The sequence below is a fragment of the Coturnix japonica genome, chromosome 7 (assembly GCF_054131305.1).
Source record: "Coturnix japonica strain WE chromosome 7, WE-NBRP24, whole genome shotgun sequence".
In the NCBI taxonomy this organism is placed as follows: domain Eukaryota; kingdom Metazoa; phylum Chordata; class Aves; order Galliformes; family Phasianidae; genus Coturnix; species Coturnix japonica.
Window position 1 is genome coordinate 22071363 of NC_140669.1, and position 21719 is coordinate 22093081.

Genomic DNA, 21719 nt, shown 5'->3' on the forward strand with positions numbered 1-21719 from the left:
CAGTATTTAAATTTTATGGGAAGGAGGGTGTTATATTTCTTTAAAAGTTTATTGGTGTTGACTGACACTGGGGCGATTAACACAGACACAGAAGCTGTATGGAGCAAGCAGGTAAAGCTTTCATTTGTTTATGAATACATAATAATTTTATTCAAAGGACAAGTTGTAGCCAGCAGTGACAAAGTAGAACTCCCTTAATCCCTGAACCTGTGCCTCTGTAAGAGCATAAGGTAGCGAAACATACACATGTATGCACTCACCATAGAACTGTTACAGTTTCTCCTCATTCTCTCTCGCAGGCTGATCCCATCTATTTTGTTTTCCTTAATTACTGGCTATCCGCAACTTCAGGCCCACTGTAAAGCACAGACAGGCTGCAAACTCTGTTATCCAAACTCACATTAAAGTTGGTATGGAAATGACAACAAAGACCACAGAAATAGTTTGTGAGGCAGCTAGTCTGGCCTACAGGGAACTTCCTCTTAGTCTTCACTATGTACATCAGATACAGCTTCATCTACAAGTGTGTGGTCTGGTGTAGGTTGCTGATACAGCTCGAGGAGCTGGATAAAAATAAATTCTTAATGAACAAACCAGACAACTCTCTGCTCCCAGCCAATGAGATACCCAGCACCCCAGAGCCCTCTCCAGGAAGGGAAGAGATGGCAACAGCAGCTCAGCCCAAGAACTTGTCCTGCCTGATTACCTTCTATTCTTCTCCCACTGCCATGATAAACACTGCCTAACAACACTGTTTAAGTTAGCTTTGTCTTTAGATGCCTTTTTTCTTTTCTTTTCCTGAACTCCCTAAGATTAACAAAGTTCTATTTAACAAATTCTGAGTAAGAACATCACACACACCTGGTTAGGCAATGTCAAGGCATTTGCAGGAACAATCTAAAAAACTGATTTACTACACTGCCTCAGCCCTCTGTGTTATTTTAAGGTACATATACACACTCACTCCATAAAAATACTAGTAGATCAAATCTTCTCTGACACTTCCAAGACATGTCAAAAATTATATCCTGTGATAAGCAGTGTACTGAAACAAAGAGACAAACATTTAAAGGACCTCATCTGCCTTAGGGAACAAATGAATGTATGAGAGGGAAAAGAAAGTAAAAATAAAAAGAAAAATCCCAAAGTGCTTCTAAGGATGAAACTGACATTTTCAGGTCTTTCTCTCATTTATAATTTCATTGCCAGAAGTGTGTCAACTTGTATTTACCAATAGCACTTCAGAAGAGCAAAAATCCCTAAAATAATCAGGTAGAAACTGGATTTTTTTTTCTTTCTAATATGGAGTCTGTTTCTTTTCCACAGCAATGCAAATGGCTCTTAGAGCACATAGTTTGTTTTTTATTACTCCAAAACTTAAGGGAAACATTCATTTCAGCAACAAAACCTACAGACTTCATTACTGCACTTCAAGAAAACTACTGAGACATTTGCATTGTATTTGCTACCAGATATCACTACTTGCAACTACACACAGTCAGAAATGCCATTTAGTAGCCAGACACCAAGAGACTGTGGTAACTGATCCAGCTGAGTTCCAGCAACAACAACAAGTTGATTTTTACTGTTTGTTTTTAAAGTGACTACCAGTGTTGTTGCTGTTATTAAAGTCCACCACGACTCAAGAGCTTTCACAATATTTGCCCATCTCTTAGATGGTTTTCTTTCTCACTCACTTTTACCAGGCAAACTGTTTTCTAAGCAAGTGACCACTATCACCAATGAGGTTCATTGCAATGAAAGCACTGAAGAAGATAGTAGGATACAAATTCCACTTGAGCACTTGGAACATAGTGTGCAGTAAAACAGAGCTCAGCAGTGACTTGATGGGAATAAAGTGTATTCCTCCACTGGACCAACCCGAGCCTCTCCATGGTTTCACTGCCCAGCATACTAAATGCTGTATTACATTGTGGCAGTCTACACTCACTGATCAAGGATGTTAAAGACCAAAAGTAGAGACTGGACCAAAACACTCTTACAAGCCAAAGGGAATCAGCAAGAACTGTCAAATGGAAATATGCAAGCACCATCTCAAACTGAGACCCTGAAACACACAGTGGTGAGAAAATAAGTGATATATAAAATTAAGCCAAGAACACTAGCATAACTTTGAGACATTTTAATTAGAGCATGGAAAGGAGATACTGCAAGTACAACATAAACTAATAATAAAGATTCAGTGTCTTTCCTCACTAAGGAAATAAACCACCATTTGTTTTCTAAAATGGCTACTTAAGAGACAACTACTCAAAGGCTGCAGCTGCAGGAGAGCCCTTCCAGTAGCAGTCCCAACAGTGTAAATATAATACAGATAAAAGTACTACAAATATTAACCTTAGCCTGTCAGAAGGAATGAAAACTATTAAAGCTACACATATCAGCTATTCAAAATAATTGCAGTAATTGAAACGTTTCCAGTATGGAAAATCCATTAATAGGAACAGACTGCAAATGTCTCCTGATGAAAAGAACTTCAGAACACGTTAAGAAATCCACCCCAAACCTATCATAGCAATAACACTGTTGCAACAGTAGTTTTGTTCTTTACCAGTCCAAAATTTCAAGACTTGAGCTCCGTAGAGCATTTTTTTTTTTTTTAAAACAGATTAAGATACGACTTCAAACATTTGTGAACTGCAGAAGTTATGCAAGTACTCCTTTGTGGTTTGGTGCACTTACTGTACTTCAGCGTCTCAACTTTTCAAAGTTTATTTAAGGAACATATGAATATTTGCCATCAAAATTACCTATTAACTTCTATATCATGCAACCACAGGATATCCTACTCTTGAAGGGCCCTCCAAGGATCACAAAATGAATCACAGAATGACTTGGGTTGGAAGGGATCTTAAAAATCATCTAGTTCCAACTCCCTTGCAGAGAAAGGTCTGTCAATCCCAGCCCCTAGCTCCACACAGCACCACCCAAAACCAAGCCCTGTACTTGAGAGCATTGTCCAAGTGCTCCTTGAACTCTGGCAGCTGATGGCCATGTCCATTACTGTGGGGAAGCTGTGCTCATTGCCCTGTCACCCTCCAGTGCAGAACCTTCTTCCTAATCCCCAACCTGACCTCCTGTAACACAGCTCCCCTCCTTACTTACAGTGATATAGCCACAACATAAGACAGCAGTAAGAAACAGTACTGTTTTATCAGCATTTTCATTAATAGTAAGTGTGGCAAACTTATCACAAGGCAGTTTACAAGGTCAAATTCTAATTTTGAATTGTGTCCTGTGGTACTCATCTTCCAATATTTTATTGATATTCCAATTAGGAAACTTGCAGAAAAATATAAGAAAATTGAGTAAAAATCAAGTGGCTCTATTCCCAAATGCAGAACAACACACACAAGTTCAATGAAGAACAGAGCTGTACAAAAGGGTGGGTAAATAACCAAGAGGAAGATGACCTTACTGAGTGAATGGGTCTGGAGGCAAAGCAGCAGCTTGTTTTACAGCAGAGAATCACAGCCCACTGAGCAACAGAAGACCCCCCACGAAGTCCCCCAAAGACATACAAGACACTCTCAGCCCACTGTCCCGCTGTACCCTACTCAGCAGCACCATGCTGTGAGACCACGCACAGCAGCAAGCAGGGGAAGCACTTCCCAAGATACAGCTGCACCACCTTTTTTTTCAGTGCTTGCAATTTAAGCTCCATTAAATATAAATTGAACTTCAAAGAAAACCATTTCCACCTCTGAGCCAATAGCACAACTTTACAGATCGTGCCTAATGGCATTTGGCTGTTAAACCAGTAACAACTGGCTTCCCCTTGCCCTAGACAACATTTTAAATACAAGGTTTTGTAATCATTCCTTTTTGTATGATGCTTTTGACAATTAGATTACTGTTAATAAGGCTAAAAAGTGTGTATTTTACAGCTTTTCTGTGCTGAATTAGAGAACAGACATAACTGTTTCCTTTCTGTATCAGAACACCATGCGTGTACACAGAGCTCCAAGAAGGGATGAAATAAAAGTTTGCTTGCAATTAAATTAATCAGCTTCCATTCACAGTTAAGATAAAATCCCTAAGAGAAGTTCCCAGGCACAGGCTAGCACCAGCACATCACTGATAGGATTTTCAGCAGCTGGAATAATACACTCAAAAGCACCAGGAAGAGTTAATGCTCAGTATGTTTCATTTCAGTTGGACAGAAGGCTTTCATCTTCAATTCCCCCCATATCCAGAACATCTACTTTCTTTACATTCTTCTCTCACAACGGGCAATGAAAGCCTGTAACATTCTGTTTGTTCATGCTATTTGTTTCCCTGGAACTTCATTACATCAATACTCATTTAAGAGAAAAGGCCAGGTATGTGTATTGGTCTATACATATATATACACACATAAACATGCCTTTTTTCTGCAATCTATATTTCTGACAGTTAGTGCTCCTGTGGGAGTGATTATCAGGTACCTTATAAAACAATTTTGGAAAATTTTCTTTTTCTTTTCTTTTTTTTTTTCTTTCTTTTTTATTTACTGCCTTCCAATTAAAGACTTCCCACACAAACCACTCACATCTTCACAAGAACTGTTTTGGAAGGGTGGATTAACAGCTCAGCAACTGTTCCACTGAGTTTCATGACACATGGAGAAAAGATGGCTCATGCTACAGCAAAAACCAAGTTCTCCACAGCATCACATTACCTTGCTCTCTGACCTGTCAATGTGGTTTCTCTAAGATTTACGCTTTTATTTACCCCCCATAAATACACAATGGAGGTAGAAAGACATGGAGTGTTTCTGTATGTAACATCTTGATGACAGAAAACAGCAAAGTTCAAAATAAGACTAGAAAAGATCAGAGGTGTTCACACCTGCAAACAACCAGCCACACAGACAGATGGAGACAAGCTGCAGCTGACAGCGGCTGAAAACAGACTCCATATGGCCTATGCAGATGAGAAAGGATCCCCTTCCTTTTCTTCCCCTCCTCCACCTCCTTTCTGCCTTCCTTTCAGGAAGGTTATATGCTTGGCCACGCTGGATCCCCAGCAGCACCCTGCTGATCTACAGACAGCAGCTTAACAACCATGGGTGCCATTGGGAGCACCCAGTGCTGCCTGCTTACATACAGCAAAGGCTCAGTGCAACAGCAAGCCCAACAGAGGTGTTTTTATCCTGTAGAACCTTCTCTATAGGCCCACATTACACTTCGGCTCCAACACTTCAAGGGGACAAAACCACTTCTGATTGAGACAATAAGATACATTAAAGAGTGAATTATGAACAAAAAACTTCAGAAAGGAGTTGTGGAAACTTCCTCAGAGCTCCACAAACTCATTAACCTAAAATCAGATTTTATATATTACTTATGAAAAACTTCAGTTCAATGGTTAAAAGATGAAAGTCTAGTAATAGTCTGACATAGATAGAACTGAGGTAATTAGGGTACCTCAAAAATGGATGAAAGTGTTATTTAATTTTTCAATTTAAAACTTACCTGGAGCTCTACTGCCTTCCTTCAGTATTCTGGCATGTACTGATAAGTATACAAAATGGTTTTCCTGTAAAATAGCTTGCCTTGGAATTTCTCTAACTTAAAGGCTGTCAAGGAAAAATACCCATGTATGCACCATATGGCAGCCTTCCTTCACACCTACATGTGAAAACAAATTAAAGATACATCACATGAAAGCTATGGTGATTAGCCCATCTTGTTTACCTACATGCCAAAACTGTATACACCAAAGTGTCTTCCCAAAGACCAGACAACACTTTCCCTACTCTTACTGTTCAGATATCTTTCAGTACCAAAGCTTCCGGACTGATTTGTTAATAGAAACTGTGTTGAACTCTCATCTTGCCGCTAAATTTGGGTTGCTACTCAAGTTTACTTAAATCAAGCTCCAGGGTTTCTAACAGTTTCTTAACACCCTGTTGTAACTCCTCATTCATTTTTATTGCTATTTATTGTTATTTCAGGAAGGTCCTAAACTATTCTGCAAAGGTTAAAAAGCCTGTTAAGGTATCGTGCTTGAGAAAACCCTTTTGTGCGTGCTTCTCAAAGTCTAGCTTTTTGTGGGTTTTTTTGTGTGATAACCTCACCTTCTGTTATTTCACTGCAGCTAAACAGGCAGTTGATTTCACGGGAGGTTTTTCTTTTTGTTGTTGTTGTTGTTTTTAAAGGTCACAGAAAAAAATTCTACCTCATTGATGAGACCTTACCCACTTTCTCTTTCCTGTCCAACCTGCTCCATTGCAGCCCACGTGATGGTACTTCAAACAATGCAGCTGATTGGGTACTTAACATTGATATTTGTGGCAAAGTTTGATGAGCCCTTCAAGCATGACCGAGATGCAATTTTTTAAGCCACTTAGTAGCTACTTGAGAGCTGTTATGGAGATCCACAGTAACAATACAGACATTCCTTGAGGGCTGACTCTGGGTAGCTTCCCTGGCAGATATAAATGCTAGTGCTAAAATGTCAAGGATTTATAATTATGATGGCGGATGCATAAAACACATAAAACAAGCCTTATTAGGGTTGATTGAAGTAAATATACCAAAGGACATTTCTCCTTTCTTCTGTAAAAGATTCATGTTCAGTGCTATTTGTAACCTGTCATAGTTATTATGTTTTCATGTGAAATAGCTTCTGAGCTTTTCTAGATAACAAATGTCCTTTGTTTTCAGTCCTATATCAAAGGAAAAACAAATGAAAGAAGGAGGGGAAAGAACAGGATTGATTAGGTCCTTCCTGGTTACATTGAAGCTGGCTACTTTCACCTATACTGACTTTGCAGAGGACAAGCTAATTTTGGAGATTCCATTTAAAACAGAGCTAGTAGAAGACATTGGTGTAGTAACTGATATCAAAGACTGCATTACTTAGTAGAAATATGGTTGTACAATGCATTAATGCACACAGTGCCTTCAAAAACCTGAAGCAAGACAATCTTGTCTGCAAGAATGGGAAATAACAGTTACTGTATTATTGGAAAGTGTTGATAAACATTCATTTTTGTTACATGAGCTATAGTATCTTTCCTACTTTAGGATATTACCTTGACTTGGATAAGCTCAATTCCACACACAAACCTCCTGTGGACCACACAATAAAAAAAGGCAATGCCATCACAAACCCAATTCCTGATAAAGCAAGTACCTTTGTTGAACAGAAAACCCAAAGTAATTACTACTATTCCAAATCATGAGTGGACAAGTAAGGCCACAGTGTGGATAGCCAAAAGAAGAGAGTTCCTATTGTGGCTCAAGGTGCTCCTGAAGCCTGCTCCTGTCTCAGCAAGCACCTGCTCTGTCAGAAGCATTCAGCAGACTTCTCCACCCAACTCCTCTCCTTACACCACCTTCCAAAATGCATTTCAAGTCCTAGAAAAAATGATGGGTTCAATCAAAAACAGGCATAAGTGAGAGAAGAAACGGCATCTCTTGGACTTGAACTCTTCTTTGCTAGGGCTTTGTAGCAAGGTTTCTGAGGAACAAAAAGTGGGAACAAACAAGCCTTAATCCAACCAGGGAAGGAACCACATGTACAGTGGTAGCAGACAGTCATACTTACCAGTATCCACTACACCCATTCTTCTTCCTAGAAGATTCATTCCTACTCCACTCACACCCTGTGCACGCTTTCCAGACCGTTCACATATAAATCTTCATGGGCTGTTAACTCCCAACAAATAACCATTAACTATCTTCACCCTGAAGCTAGCTGTGGTCTCAGGGACTGAAAAGCGCAGAGGAGCTGCTTACCTTGACTTGATGGCTACAGCCCTGCTACCAGCCAAAAGTGCACTGAGCCTTCCCAGCCAGAGGCACACTGCTGGCTTTTCCACCTGGGCCACAAGGTGCTGGCCCTTCTGCAAACTGATTCCCATCTGTAAATATAATCAGTACCATTCAACACACCCAAGTAACTTCTGTAAAACCAATTAGATTCAAGGCACTGAATGAATTAAAGTTTAAAAAGTCAGACCAATTGGGAAGCCACTCTTCCTCCATCTCCCACTGATTTGACAGTATGCATTGTACAAAATCCAGTTTTTGCTTTGGCCACAATTAGTCAATGACAGCATATGAATTAGCTGACCATTTGTTTTTAAGCAGCCTTGATTTTTTTTTTCAAAGGACATAATGGGATGGGAGAGTGGAACTTCAGGAGTGGGGGGAAAAAAGAAAAAAGGGGAAAAAAAAGAAAAGAAAAAAAAAAGCGGAAAAAAAAAAAAAAAAGCACAAAATACTTGAATTGTAAAACGCACCAGAAAGTGCAAAACCATCTGCACAGCACAACACACACAACAACTTTCATTAGTATAGACAGGCTTGATAAATCTTGGGATGTTGCCACACGTCATACAGTTCTCACACTGTGTTTCTGTCTGTGCAGAAAAACATTTCAGTATTTACAACTGCCAAGAGTCCTATTCTTACTGATGCCTAGTTTAGTTAGGCTGCATTATTGGTCCTGCCTCTGACAGTTTACGTGTCAGGCTCCAGAAAGGGAAAAGTAAGCATACAGAACTAGTTGTCACCTCAGTGAGAAGAGGTCTGTCTGTAGAAATGAACTCATGCTATCAGTCTCTACCAGTTTGTTATTAATTCTGCCAATAATCAGAATTCTCAGGAGGTTTCTCGTGCATTATAGTACTGCACATACACCCTTCTGGGAGAAAAACAAAACAAAAACCTTCTGCCTTTCTTGCAATTACCTTATTTTCCTAAGTCACGACCCCACAAGCCTCAGCAACAGCCATGTATTGAAGCTGATCAGGGCCTAAAGCAACTATATCCATACAGCAACCTCATAAATGTTACCCCACTTATGTATAACATCTGAGAAAAGGGGGGGGGGGGGGAGAATGAAAGGGGAAGAGGTTAGTAGTTTGAAGAGAACATCATGGAAATCCTTGGAATTCATTTAGCAGTTGGCTAGATAGCACACTTTGTGATACCATGCTTATTAATAAATCCAATCAACTCAATCATTATCTCTCAGAACTGTTTTCTAACATATATTTTAAAAGAAAAAACAGTTCAAGAAGTTTACAAAAACTGAAGAATATCATTACTATAAAGTGATGCTCAGAAGATCAATACACTGCGAAGTAGTGAAACATTCAGAAACTTTAAAACAAGTGTAGTGGTTCCAAACATTGCAGTTCCAGAAATATGTGTTCTCAAATGAACCATTGGAACAGAAGGACTAGAAAAAAAATATTTTGACTTGACATCTTAAAGCACCATTACTGTGAAAACAATGAAACTAAAAGTAAAATTTCCAAAGATAGTCACAGCTCTGGCAACAACAAAAAACCTTTCAGTGACAATTATTCATTTCAGCAATCAGTTCATAACAGACATCCTACTGCTGCTTTCCTCATTATACTCCTTAAAAGAATGATCTACATGTTATAAATTTCCATCATTTTTTACCCTAGAATTAGCTGCCCACAGCATAATTTCAGAGCTCAGTTCCTTAATTTCTTAGTAAACAAATGCTGACATCACATTCAAGATTCACAGCAAAAATTTAACATTTTAGGGTTTTTCAACAGAGAATCCAGCAAACAACTGTCAAGAAAACTCTATTTGCAGAGTCAGTAACAGCTGTGTATATATACCTGCATGTTGTTTATCCCTCAGAAAGAAACGTGCTTGCAAACAATAGCCTCAAAGACAGGTCCCTTCTACCATCCACACAGTGGTACTTGCTATTCAAGTATGAACACATCTTATTTAACTGCAATACATAAGAAAAAAAGAGCTGCTATTTAAGCATGTCATAGCACTAGGAATGCACTTTTCCTTCCAGAGGTGTACAGGATCCAAAATAGAGAACTAAAGCATTTTTTCCATAAATGATCATCTAATGAACAATTATAGTGATTTTGACATGTTCTTCATTTCCAAGGCTGAACTCAATGCCTTATGAAATACCTTTGAACATTAACTCGATGAAGAATAAGTTTAACTGACTACAAGTCTGACCTCTGAACAATGAATAAAATTACCTTAGTTTCCTTAAGAAATACAATTTCCTGTAAAAAGCACTGAAAGAAAACTAAACTTTTCTGTTGTATTGAATATATTGTACAATACTGCACTTGCTTTCTCACCTACATAAATTTAGCAAACTCTTTATTAGATAATTTGAGAAACACTGAATATACCTAACTAGGAAGGTGAATTCAATCAACAGATTTATATATTATTTCGATTAAATAACCAAATACTGTTTAAATGTGATCTGAAGCTTTCTGTTTTAACATCTTCATGCTTAGGGCACAGCTGAATACTGACTGCAGCAGTCTGAATACTCTGCAAAACAGTGATATGTCTTGGGAATAAATGGCTTCAAACTATTCAGACCATTACTCAGAAATTTCAAATGTGATTTTTGAGAGAGAGGCTTGCTCATTCATTCTCCACTCTTCATTACAAATGATAAAGGAAACTATTCATAAAGCAAAACATTTCTTATAACAAATAATTCAATGATAGATGAAACTTCACTTTCAAAAATAAGCTAAACTACGCAATAAACATTGCAATGAGAGAGGAGTAAAATCCCTTCAGCTAAAAGAACATTCTCAGCTTCAACCATCATGAATTTATGAATACCTTGAATATCATGAGAAGCAATTAGAACTGGAGCCACAAAACCAGTATTTCAGCCTACTCTGAACAAACAAGCCTGTAAAGACCCCGTAAAGGAGTTTGTGTTTCCCTGGCTTTACCATCAAGTTCTCAAGTGAACTCATAGCAAAATCACATTTGCCTATCTCACTACCGCATTGCCTGCTTACCTGATGTTATTTTAATGGTCTGAAAAACAAGCACTGAGGTTGCTAGAAAATGCTAATGGAACTGACCACTCAGTTCCTTGTCTATTTTTATGGAAGAATCCTGAACACCGTTTTTCCCCCCTTCAGGAAAAACAAAAGCACCCTATTAAGCGAGGAACATCCCCATTCCTCTGAAGCAGTCCCTCCACCAGTAGCTGGGCTCCCACTCTCTGCAGCAAGCCCTATCTTTGTAACAACATGCTGCTCTTCAAGGCTTGGCTTACTGGGCTTTCCAAAACCCATGGGGGAAAAAAGTCCTCCAAGAGAAGCTCCAGGCAAATAACACATACTTTCATGCTGCCTTGAATCCTTATCGTCCAGTCAAATTATTTTCTTTACAGGAGACCATGAGTGTTTTTTCACACTTAACTGCAAGCAAGTCTCATGGGTTCCTACCCAGTGTAAGTTAAATAGATTTCTATTAGTAATTCAACAGGCACACACATTGCAGAAACTAACAGTGGTGTTCAGGAAGGTCTCCAGAATAACTTCACTTCTAATTTAAAGGTCTGGATGCCCAAGATACTAAAGCATGCAATGAATGGGAACAGCGATGAATGGGAGCCGCAGCTTGCAAACCCCAGGGTGTTCGCTCTCCATTTTGATACAAATTGAAATGAGAGAGGTTTAAGAGGCAAAGTAATGTCCCTCCTTTTTCCCTTCTCTCCCATTCTATCTGCTGCCTGAAAGTTAAAACAGGGTACCCACAGCCCCCAAGGCTCTTTACACAGAGGCAAAGTGGAATCTGTCAAGTGTCTATTATGCAAGATACTCAAACAAACAAAAACAAACAAATAAAAACTATTTTTCCCCTCGTGATTGCATTTTAACTTAAAATTAACTCTAAGCATAACAAAAGTCAAGCACAAAGATAATGCAGCATATCATGATGGGCCCCACAGCCCTAACATCAGTTTTGGCTGAGTTTATGGTTTAAAATCTACTCTTTGTTTTCTTTTCCCATACACACTGTTTACATTACCTGGGAAAATTACATAGCTTTTAATCAAAATGAAGAGTACAGAGCTGTGCTTTGCAGTACTCAGCATCTGAACCTTCAGGGCTTTCCGATGGGGAAGCAGCAAGGATTCCACAGCCACTTCCTAACCTCCACAGGATGCTCACAGGTAGCACACTCCTGTGAAAAACCTCAAAGGAAGCCTCAAGCTGTCAAATAGGGGAAAACCTCAAACAAACCACAAGAAGTTAAAACTGCCTGAAGAGAGAGAATTCTGAGCTGCTGGCAGCCATTGCAGCTGCTTCTGGGCACAGAGCATGCTCTCTTTATTTAAGTTTATCTAAGCTACTCAATTCAAAAATAAGTGAAAAACCATCTGAGAATTGAAGAGCAGGAAAACCTGCAGGTCTTGTTCTCTTTCAGCCCCCAAAGCACTGAGCACAAGGGCTGAACACCCTGAGCTCCAAGACCCCAGAAGGTTCCTTGAGGCCTCATCTACATTGTCAACTGCACAGAATATCACGCATCACTAATAAACTGCTCTGTCCACACACTTACATGAAAAACCCTAGATGAAGCTCTTCCCAATACACATCCAGAACATTTCCCATTTTTTTCTTAACTAAAGTTCATTTCACTTCTCTGCAGCTTTAATTGAACTCCAATTTCTAAAACTAGCTTGACAGAAGCCATGAAGAAATTAATATTCTACTAAATAAGAACTGTCACTCAGCATTTCCTAAGCTAAATGTAAAAATTAAGACTGAATAAATGTATGCTAAGTATCGCTGCATAAATATGCATATAATGCATTTTGCTCCTGATAAAAATGTTAAATTTAATGTAAAGATATTTAATTGCACATTAACGTTTTAGTTGTGATCAATCATGGAAAATCTTTTTACATCTAGAAACATATTTAATTCAAATCCGATCACCTTAAATGCATTTTTGTTTACAATCACTCAGACTTCAGTTGCTTTGCTCTCTGGTTTTGAAACAGGATCTCAAGAATTAATTGGTGAACCAGATTTCTTATCCAAAGGTGCATCACTGAGGGTTTACCTACACACAACCTCTTTACACAAGTTTTTTGTTGGTTTTCAAATGCCATTAATATATTCCAATCCTATTAGAATGCAAATATAAGAGGGGTAGAGAGAGCACGCATAATACCATTAACATTCAGAGATTTCTTGGTCCCCATTATCAGATATTAATTCTCACATTAACTGATGTTTGGGGAAAAATTGAATGAATCCATTAGCAGCCACATTACAAGTGAACAAAAGAGGCAACAACTGCTGATGTGATCAGGCACCCAGCCCCTGCTGATAGCCATGGCACCCAGGAGCACGGAGCACAGCTCCAGCTTTCACCTTGAACCAGGCAGGTAAGCTCTTTGGTGCTGCAGGATGCCCTGGTCAGCGTTGCCCCTCAGTCACAGCATTTTTTGAAAGCTTCCAACTTCTAGAAAGTTTCCTCCAGCACCTTTTAAAGCCACAATATGATACTTTTGGGGAAAAAAAGAGGGCACTGATGTGGGTGAAGAGCTGGCTGCGGTGCCAGTGACATAAACAGCACTTCTCCATCCCAGCACAGGCCCATCTCCTACATGAACAGATGAAGAGTAAGCTACAGGAAGCTGACAAACTGAAATTTCAAATGTGCTCTTTGACTAAAAGAAATATGAACTATAAATGTGATCAATTCTGCTACTAAGCAAAAGTACAAAACATTTGATTATTTAAGAAATAATGAAATAGAATATAGAGAATTTCTCTATGCTATTAGCAGCTGACAAAAAGTATACACACAAAAACCAACCACAAACATGCAGAACATCTACATAGCATCTCCTCATAAGCGAGCCCCTCAAGTCCTGCAGCTCCAATGGGCAAACTGCTACAAAGTGCAGCAAGAAATTGGAGCCCATTCTCTTCCAGAGGAGAAGGACCTTCATGATGTAGCCAGCTTCCTGCACAACTGAACAGTCTGCAGGAGCAGCAATCAGATTCCTTCCAGGATTTCAGGAGAACCTGCTTTTAAGTACACTGAGCTCTCAGTGAGTACACAGAACTGCACTGCTCTAAAAAGTAACATAAACCCTATCACGTACATGTGAACGCTTGCACTTCAATTACTTGCTGAAATGCTTTATTGGAAGCATATAATTGTGTCTACTGAGACCTCTGAGCATCACTGAACAGAAACCTCATACTCTCCAAAAAGTCCAACTCTTTATTCCTTTCCTTGGGAAGAGAATTCCCATATCAGCAGATGGAAAATTCACAACAGACAATTGCAGCTGCAGCAGCTCTTACTCTGGCATCCATGTACACCCTGAAGTAAAGACACTCAGCTGTGAGGCTCATATGTAGAAGGTGGTGTTAGGAAAAAAAAACATCATCAATATCTTTGTGGCTGACAAGCATAACAGTTGAATTTTTTCATGAAATATAAGTTCCTCAAAATTCATCAGTTTTATGACAGATCAACACTACACCCTTTCCCAAACCTCCCACTTAAATGCACTTTTACAAAGAGGGAATAAACTTCAACAGTCTTTATAAAGCAGTTAGGTCTTTCGCAACCCATCATCACTGTTTCTATAAAGTAGCAGAACAGTAGTCACTAGTATTTTCAGTAGTCAAAAACATGTAGAAATCAAAAGAAAATGCATAATTCAATAGGTAAATACTAATAAAAATGCATGATCAAATTCTTTGATATGCGCTACAGGGACTTAAGTTCCCACATCCTCAAATCCTCTAGAAACATTCACTTCTCTTTGTTGTGTGAGAGGGATTTCAAAACAAAGAGGACACTAACAGGTCACTGAGGAAAAAATGAACACAATTTCAGTTCAGTTTAGACATAACTGCTCACCAGCCTCCATAGGACCCCACAAATGAGCACTTACAGCATGCTCCAGCAACAGGGACTGGTGAGCTGGCAGAAACTTTCAGGAATCACTGAACATCTGCTCTGAAAATTGAACACGAAGGAAAAAAGTTTAAAAAATTCAAAAACCAAAAGTAATGGAAAGGACTGTCACATGAGAAGCAGCCATGTACAGAAAGTGTCCTGAAATTTTAAAAAACATGGGACTTGCATTTCAAAATGAGAGGAAAAAAATAGAAATACCTTCTTGTATTTTGGTCACAGAAGAATTCAGTTATAAATGACACCATTCTAATGAGCCAGTATCAAATTTTTTTTTAATTAAAAGGTATGCAAAACCAACAAATAAAATGCATCAGATCTGAGTAAAGATCAGCAGTTGAGCCTCAATGTTATCGACTGCACATCTGCCACACTGCATTATCTTACTACCCGAGCATCATTTTGCATTTCAATGTAGTAGCTCTATCAGATTAATGCCCAAGACATTTCAGCTGTGTTTCAAGTAAATAAGTGGACATACAGGAATATTATGCACGGCCTGTATCATTGACACTAAGCAAAGAAAATGTGATTAGCACCAAATTGCATCTGACAGAGGAATCAGAAAGCTGTCAAACACAATGACATGGATTCAGTATTTAGAAGGTAAAAGGGGGAATAAAGAAGCTGGCCAGTCTGGCATGGAGACAGCAATAAAACACAACAGCTATGATAAATTAATTCATTTACTTATGAAAAATTAGAGGCTTCCACACACGGCTCTCATTTATAATCTTGTCAATCTGGCAGAGTAAATAAAAAGCCTATACAATGCACACTGTGGGAGGGAAGAAAGGAACAAAAGAGGCGAAAAAGCAAAAACAGATTTTTGCATTTAATCTCACAGAATAATTTCTTACATTGAACCTTACTGGACCAAACCTTTGATAGCAGTGACTAATGCACAGACCCATTAGAGCTGCAGTTACTGTATTTACTAGGGGTGCAAAGCAGTAGAACAACAAGGCTGAAATCACTCACTCAGAAGCCATATAAAGCAAAACAAAATTTCCCCATGCAAGAGATACTATTACGACACTTAGCAAAAGGACGCAAGAAATAACTACAGCAGGCAAACAGTGGAAGTAAATCCCAAGGAGCAATCCCTGAAAGCAGCATACCTGTTCAGGCCAAAAATAACAAAAGTGCCAGTACCCGCGTCCCAGCAGAACTGCCGGGAGCACCACAAGTGCACACCAACAGGGACCACAGGCAGCACCAGCACAGAACAATGTTAGGCCCACTCTGCTTTCTGCCATTGTGCTTGACCCTATCTCCCTCCCAAAGACAATCTTACCACACTCCTCTGCTGTCAGTGGACAGAGAAGGCAAAAGCAATGCCAGGACAGTTGCAGCTCAGGCTGCTGAAGGACATCTTGGAAGCGACCACTCAACCTTTAATAGGTCAAATTCAGTCATAACCTCAAATGAATTTTTAATTCCTTCATATCTGATTTTACAGTGCTTTGAGAGAGGCAATTTAAAAGGCAGCATAGTATGCATCAGTGGCAATATAACCACTATTAAAAAAAAAATTGTTTAATCACCTCTACATCAAACATCTTAAAAATTAATTCCAGATTTTCATTCTATTTCAAGCCTTCAGTAATACAAAATTTGCATATATAGAAGTCTACATGGCCCACATTAACTCCTCAGAGTATAACAAGAGCAGCAAAATAAAAAATGATGGAATCATACAGCATAAAGTTGCAGAAAATACTTAGTGCACAGTGAAATCCTATACAAGATAGCTCCTGGTAAGGACAAGCTGCTTCCCACCACTTAACTGCACTTTTGAAAGCACATCAGAAGTACACTCTTCAGCATGAATACCTTATTATTTTGCCACCACTTGCTCTGATGTGGAAATGCTGTATTATAGCATCACAAAAGCCTGTCTTATGATTAAACCTGCTACGGTGTACCCTGGAGCAGGGCATGTGCACTTCTGTTGCTTTTAAGGTATGCAACTAACGAAAATAGAGCTAAACATCTAACCAAAAAAGTGTGATTAAAAATATCTTTTTCTTAAAAAACTTACAGCTACATTTGCAAAAGGGTGAGAAGCAGATTACCACAGTTCAGCTGTCACTGAGAATTTCACAGCTGGGCAGGATACAAGGCATGACCAGCTTTTTAATGACTATTTGAACATCAGCTGCTCAATTAAAACAATTTTTGTAAAACATTTTCCTATTATCTTTTTATCTTCACTACTGCAAGAAAGTTGCCCACAGTGCTGAGACAAGGAGCAGATCACAGACAATATGGTAATGCGGCAACAAGCACTTGTGAGCAGATAAGATAAGGCCTGAATTAACCATTCTTCCTTTCTCCTTCCATCCTTTCATCTTCTGTCTCACTCTTTCAGCACTTGCCTGGTGTGTTCCCCTTGTTCAGGAACTGCCATGAGCTCTTTATCTTCTACTCAAATTTCAGGAGGTGCTCGGACATACAGCCGAGTTGCTCACAGCATGAATTGCACTCCATGTGCTTCCATTTCATTCCTAATCCTCACATTCAAGGAACTGTACCAATTATTTAAATATTTCAGAACACCAAAATCTGAAGACTTCATAAATGCAAAGATTCCTTTGTTCCCAAAGAAACAAGACTTAATACAACTACAGAACGGCTTGAGTTAGGAGTGCCCTTCACAGATCAACTAGTTCCAATCCCCCTGCTGTGGGCAACATTGCCAATTGCTAGACCAGGCTGCACAGGAGTCCATTCAGCCTGGCCTGGAACACTTGCAGGGACTGTGCACCCACAGCTTCTCTGGGCACTTACTGAGGTGCCAGGACAAATCTAATGTGGGGAACTCTCAATCTCTGTATTGAACATGGCAAAAATTGTCAGAGATCACAGCTTCGTGTAATTACCACTGCTTCCCAGCAAAATGCTCACCACGGTTCCATGCAAGAGCAGCAGGGCCCCTTCACAGACAGCACACACCCCACTCCAGCAGTTGCTGCTCCACAGATCTGGAAGCACCTCTGAAGAGTAGGGCTCAGGAGCAACCACCGCAGCCCTGATGGAACCCATTCAGCACAGCAGCTCCCTGCACAGGCTGGAGTTGTGACATCTGAAACCCACTGAAGACTGGCTAGTAGCACCACTAGGACCCATAACAGATACAATGTTATCCCAGAGCCAGCACAGCAATAAATTCCTCTGCATCCACCTTAAGAACCACTGGTTCTTTACTATTTTCCTCCAGAGAACCAGAGATGAGTCACAGTGACAGCTCTCTGAAAAGACAAAACAGTATTGCTAGCCACATGGAGAGCCAAAAAGCAGCCAGCAGCAACGACATCCCTCTCCACAGACTATGCAGCCCTCCTGAGCTCTAACAAAGAGCTACTCCTGGGCTCCTCACAGACCTGCTGCACCAGTTCGTGCCTAGGGGTCACACGTACCAATTTCACAGTTCTTAACACACTCTCACATCCAAGGTCAAATCAAAACTGCAGGTTAAGAGAAAAACAAACAAACAAACAAAAAATCTTCTCCAAGATAGCCCTGTTCTGCTCCTGGGTGAAGTTCAATCCAGCCCAGAACAGACCCTTAGCCAACCAGTGCCTCAATACCACAGTGCCACTGAAGAGAGGTAAACATGCGAGGAGACAGCACGTAACTGAAGCCATCCATCGACATCATCAGTGGTGACGGGGTAGAAGACAAAAAGAACCAAACCTTCCTCGCTGCAGGGAAGTTTGGAGGCTACCCAGGTCTGCTTAAAGGAGGATATAAAGGCAGCTCATGGGGTACGAACACCAACATAATTGCACATAAATTACAGAATCCTTTTTTATGTGCAGTAACAACTGAATTTAAATCAACAAACAGATCATTCATTTAAGAAAATCTATTCATAAGGAACATTGTAAGGTTTTAGCTTGCATCTCCTGAAGCCTTTGCAAAGGGTCAGATCTACATCACAGTGCTGTGGCTACAGCCCAGGGAACGGGCTCTGAGAAGTCTCTTCTATTTTCCCCAATTTCTCAATCCCTTGTGGCATTATGGTGTCAAGGGTGACCTGTACAGATTAATCACTATGCCTTCAATGCAAATATCTTTAAAAAAAAAAAAAAAAAAAAAGGGACAAGAAGGAAAAGCTGTGGAGAACAAATCCCAAACATCTCCAGCAAAATGAGGGTTGTTTTAGAACTTACTGTCTTAAAGAAGGGAAACTTGACAGTCCTTTAAAGAAATGCACTAATGCAAAACTAATGAGAAAAGAAACTGATTACTCTGTCTAGTCTGCATTTCATATCAAATAAGCTATTAGCAAAACAACAAATGCCATGTTTTTCATTGAAAGCACTTGTATACAGATCAACAGATTAAATGTCAGTCTAAACAAATATTTAGTGTTAAAAGTGAAATATGAGCTGAATAAAAGGCAAGAAAATTCTAAGTTAAGCCTTTCTATCTCCACTTTCCACATTACATCTAAACTTCAGAAAGTGATGCTGCACCACTCTCCACTACAGCAGGTATGCAGAATAAGCCAGGCAAGCAAGGGCTGTGAGCAATGAATGTCTCAGCAACATCTTTCGATTTCTCTCTTTTTGTCAGCCTACATAAGAACAACAGCACAACTTTCTGTTAATTGACTACATTTGTGCTTTCAACTCTCCCTGTACCAAGGGATGGCACCTTCCCTGAGTTTCTTTGAATGAAGAGAAAAAGTCCCATCTCTTGAGAAGCAATTAAGACTGAAAATAATAGTGTTCCACAGAGGGCAAACGGAGCAGCATCAGATAAATATAGAAAACAAACAAAACTGCTTTATAATTAGATTTGAGTACTGCAAAACAATTAGAAACTCAGAATATAAGCTAAGTAATCTGTGTCCTATAGAGCGAAAGATTCTTAACCATTTTTTTACCTGCTTGGAGTAATTGAGCAGACACAGCTGATACAAGTGTATCAATTTTTCTACGGGTAATCATCTGACATGTAACCTGCAACTAAAAACTCTACTTCATGAATCTAGAGTACAGAAATACCTCCCAAACGGATTCTGATACTAAAAAACATTTAAAATGGACAACTGCATTGGAGGTTATCCTTAATATAAATATATTTCTGTCATAAAACATTTTGAAGTAACTTCATGCACCCAATGCACAGCTAGTTAGAATACTTACCTAAAAAAAACCAAAAACTACTCCAACCACTCTCCACAAGAAATACTTGCACTGCTCAGAAAAGCGCACTCCTCCCTCCCTCCCCCCCCCCCAAAAAAAAAATTAAAATTAAATTATCCTATCCGACAGGCATCAGATGCAGATTAAATTTGCACTGGGATTCAGATCAATGAAAAACAGTATGCCAGAAACAACACCTATTAGAAAACACTTCCAGCACTAGAGCATGGTCTTGTCTGTGATGGGCTCCTGGCAGAGCAGTCCTGTAATAAGTCTCACATCTACCTCAAGAGAGGAATGAGGAAGAGAGAGATTCATACAGGAATGAGATGCCAGAAAGGATGCAAAGCTCATTTTTCCATCTTTAAATAGTCACAGGTTTTCTACAGTGTTTCTGCAATATGTCAGGTGTCAACACCTTAACAGATTTATGTTTTTCTCCTCCAGATATTAGCTTTCCACTTTACTTGCTAGCACCCAGTTCCATAACAGAATACCTGATATTATCTACCTTATCTCAGGGGTCAAGATGCCAACACAAACAGTTCATGAACACCTCCAAACTTGCCAACATAACTGAGAATCAGCACTCCTGACAGGAGGGTGGGGAGCCACACAGACGATAAACAGGTTTTCAGTACTGTTGCTACACTCCCTGTGACAAGTTAAGAATTCTTGTAAAAATAGATCTTGATCTAAAGGATAATACTGATTGTTTACGGAAAACCAAACCATTACTGTAGAAATCCCTGTAGTTACCTAAACATTCTTTGCACAGCTGTATTATTTATCAAGAAAAAAAAAAAAAAACGGGCCAAAGCATCACTTATTTTCAGCTTTAGATTCTGACACTCAGACCACATCTGAGATGCACCTGAGAAACCACAGAAAACATCTGAAATGTATCAAATGGTTAAATAAAAACCTACACTATGGCACTCACATCTGCCCTAACAGCCTCGTTTCAGTTAACCACCACTGAAAAGCACACTGAGCAGGCTGTAATGCAGATGAATCAGTTCAGCATTAAGGAAGTAGTGCTTCTGTATTCAGCAGAAGCCTAATTCTACTGTGTAGTCAATTCAACATTCTCCAAATCTGTACTACTTGCATAAAGCTACACATCAAGAGCTTCAGGAAACATTTCTAACAGTTAAACAACATGATAGAGTCCTAAGAAAAAAATTCCGAAAAGATCCTAGTGTTTTTATCTGGTCTAGTGCTAAAACCTTAAAAAAATATGATGTCAAAATAACAAACACCCAGTTTGTGACAGCATTGATTTCTCCATCCATTACTATTAGTAACAGCGAGGCATCCCTCAGTGCTTCACGAGGCTGGTGGAAGATCATGACAGAAAATAAATCTCCCACAATGGAACCCATGTACCTTAGGTCACACTGAGCGTGGGGACCAGGAGGAGAGGCCATGGCTCTGCCCATGTCCCTGCAGCCCAGAGCACACAGCCTGCTGCCCTTCCAGCAAAGCAGCCCAGAAAGAAGTAACACACACCATCGGGTTTTTTTTTAGTTCAGTTTTAACAGCTTTAATAAACTCCAGCCACCACACCAGCTCCCCCAGCACACACAGTCTCAGAAACTCTAACCCCCAGCAGAACATTGTGGCCCTACCTCACATCCAAACTGGCAGAGCTGGTTCATACCAGCACCAAACCACAAAAGTTCCAGCCTGCTCAGATCTATATATGAGGCCAAGTGGAACTGTTTAGAAACAAAGATGCAAAAGAAATGTTTTAGAAGCAAATCAGACAACAAAGATCTCACCCTCAGCATGGAGTACCTTACTGGCTCTTCTA

General features: G+C 39.6%; 1 protein-coding gene across 3 annotated transcripts in view; it reads right to left on the reverse strand.

The window, feature by feature from the left end:
• PARD3B (par-3 family cell polarity regulator beta) overlaps window positions 1-21719 on the reverse strand; it is a 359537-nt gene that overhangs the window by 258059 nt on the left and 79759 nt on the right. The gene's annotated exons all lie outside the window — the stretch shown is intronic.